This window comes from Pteropus medius, unplaced genomic scaffold (assembly GCF_902729225.1).
Source record: "Pteropus medius unplaced genomic scaffold, Ma_sr-lr_union100, whole genome shotgun sequence".
Classification (NCBI taxonomy): Eukaryota; Metazoa; Chordata; class Mammalia; order Chiroptera; family Pteropodidae; genus Pteropus; species Pteropus medius.
In genome coordinates this window covers 15,633,256-15,635,193 of record NW_024354502.1, presented here as the reverse complement: position 1 = coordinate 15,635,193, position 1,938 = coordinate 15,633,256, and the positions used below count along the sequence as shown (strand labels likewise).

Genomic DNA, 1,938 nt, shown 5'->3' with positions numbered 1-1,938 from the left:
TGCATGAGGAGCACGTGGGCAGGGACCATGGCAGCTGCAACAAGCTTCCAAATCTACTACGTAAGACTTCAAACTACTAACAGAAACATCCCTAGTCTAGTCTAAGCGCTCATTTTAGAAAGAAGAAAAACAAGGACACTCTGTAATGTTGACTAATATGCCTACTATTTTTTGTCACTGTCTACATCTTTCTTCAGTCCCCTGAAATCTTCAGCTAGAAATAATGATCCCTTGATCCCTTTCTTTTGATTCCCGTGGAATTTTGTTGGTACCTCATCGGTGAAATTTACCTTATTTTATCAAATCTAAGATGTCATCTATTAAAACACTGCTCATTTCAGAGATATTAAATTCGAGGCGAGGAGGAGGGGATATGCATTTTAGAATAGGTGAAATGTGGTATTACTTTCTGACTTGTGTTTGAGCTATATACAAACTTGTCTTATCTCCACCAATAAATTTCAAGTCCTCAAGAGCAGACTATGTCCAATCATTCTGTGTAGCCTAATGTCAAAGATCAACATCTTGCAATTTGCAGAAACCCAAAGTATATTTGAAAGACAAAAAAGAAAAAGGTTTATCAGGTATACCTGATAGGAGCCAAGTTTCCCAATTTTCAGTCTAATGTTCTTTCTACCAAATAATAACATCATTGATCCTTATTAAGAAGAGGTCAATAGGAAATTTAATATAAAATGGTAATATAAAAATACATATATAATGCTCATAAAGCACTACTGATATGCTAGATATTATTTAAGTGCTATAATTATCTTTTAATGCTCACAACAGCCTGATGTCCAGCTATTTTTTATGCCTCTCATTTTTATTTCCTCAGCCCACCTTCTTGCTCTGGCCATTTGATGTTGGCAGAGCCCCCTGGATCTTGCTAAGCCACACTACCTGTCTCTTACTTTTTAACCAAACTGCTATGCCTCTACTGGGCGGGTGCCCGGGACTTCTCCCCCAGCCACACTGGTGCCTACACAAACTTGAAAGTGTCATTAAAGTCTGCGGCCATACCACCCTGAACAAGCCCAATCCTGTCTGATCTCGGAAGCTAAGCAAGGTCGGGCCTGGTTAGTACTTGGATGGGAGACCACCTAAGAAGACCAGGTGCTGTAGGCGTAAAAAATAAAAATAAATAAATAAAAGGATTGTAAGCTGACAAGCTCCTTGCCATCTGCAAGGTCAACCAAGGGTTGCCTCGCCAAAGAAAAAAAGAAAGGAAAAAGAAAGTGGCAATAAAGTATAACAAGGTAGTTAAATCCCCTGGGGCCAGAGAGCTAATGGATAAATACCGCCCTCTTCTCAGGCAGAGATTCTGAGCTAGCTTTCATAGCTTCACAGGGAGGGCCCAACAGACTCCCACACCATTTTCCACATCAGGATCGGGCTCAATCATGACCCCCTGGACCAGGCTGGTTTCCTTCTTGTTTTAATCCATTTACTCCCAGATTCCAGTGACCTAATGAATCCCTAGAAATACCTCCCAAAGTAAACCGCCTACACTTAATCTTTCTTCTCAGACTCAGTATTTTGGGGGAAGTACTAAGATCCCTGTAAAGTAGTTGCACTATTAATAACCTGCGTTTCAGATGGAGAAAATGAAACCCAGAGAGCTTAAATCAAATGCCCAAGGGCCTATAGGCAGTAAGTGGCAGAGGTGGGATTTGAACCCAGAAAGTCTGATGCCAGAGTTAATACCTTTAATCACTTCACCTTTTCTCTTTACAGAAAATGAAACTTGATTTTTAAATAAACAAATCAAATATTTTTCTGCCTAATTAATCATAATTTGTTCTATCAATACAGCAGTGCGTATTTAGTCCACTGTCAAATACTGTAGAGAATTAATGTTTATTAAGCCCCTACTCCATGCCAGGTATGTTAGTACATATTACCTCATTACTTCTCATACTTTTGAATGGTTATTAT

The 1,938-nt window shown here is 39.4% G+C and overlaps 1 pseudogene; it reads left to right on the top strand.

The window, feature by feature from the left end:
* Positions 1-1,009: 1,009 nt before the first annotated feature.
* Positions 1,010-1,128, top strand: LOC120595929 (uncharacterized; annotated as a pseudogene).
* Positions 1,129-1,938: the final 810 nt, after the last annotated feature.